Source organism: Nomia melanderi, unplaced genomic scaffold (assembly GCF_051020985.1).
Source record: "Nomia melanderi isolate GNS246 unplaced genomic scaffold, iyNomMela1 scaffold0014, whole genome shotgun sequence".
NCBI classification, from domain to species: domain Eukaryota; kingdom Metazoa; phylum Arthropoda; class Insecta; order Hymenoptera; family Halictidae; genus Nomia; species Nomia melanderi.
This window is the reverse complement of record NW_027475130.1, coordinates 3,169,646-3,170,600: the sequence shown is the minus strand read 5'-3', so window position 1 is coordinate 3,170,600 and position 955 is coordinate 3,169,646.

Genomic DNA, 955 nt, shown 5'->3' with positions numbered 1-955 from the left:
TAATAGCATGCGAGATATCACCAGATATATATTGAATTTTTCCCCGACCCTGAGTGTCCGGCCGCATGTGTCGGTGGTGTTCTCGGCCCCTGGTGGTCCGAGGTCGATCCCGCTGCACATATTCATGCGCCAGGGCCTCCTACAGACAATGCACCTAGATTTATTGCGCTATCTATAATAGCATGCGAGATATCACCAGATATATATTGAATTTTTCCCTGACCCTGACAGTCCGGCCCCATGTGTCGGTGGTTTTCTCGGCCCCTGGTGGTCCGAGGTCGATCCCGCTGCACAGATTCATGCGCCAGGGCCTCCTACAGACAATGCACTTTGATTTATTGCGCTATCTGTCATAGCACCCGAGATATCACCAGATATATATTGGATTTTTCCCTGACCCTGAGTGTCCGACCCCATGAAACGGTGGTTTTCTCGGCCCCTGGTAGTCCGAGGTCTTTCCCGCTGCACAGATTCATGCGCCAGGGCCTCCTACAGACAATTCACTTTGATTTATTGCGCTATCTCTAATAGCACCCGAGATATCACCAGATATATATTGGATTTTCCCCGACCCTGACAGTCCGACCCCATGTGACGGTGGTTTTCTCGGCCCCTGGTGGTCCGAGGTCGATCCCGCTGCACAGATTCATGCGCCAGGGCCCCCTGCAGACAATTCACTTTGATTTATTGCGCATATCTCTAATAGCACCCGAGATATCACCAGATATATATTGGATTTTTCCCTGACCCTGACAGTCCGGCCCCATGAGACGGTGGTTTTCTCGGCCCATGGTGGTCCGAGGTCTTTCCCGCTGCACAGATTCATGCGCCAGGACCTCCTGCAGACAATGCACTTTGATTTATTGCGCCATCTGTAATAGCACCCGAGATATCACCATATATATATTTGATTTTCCCCTGACCCGGAGTGTCCGGTCCCATGAGACGGGAGTTT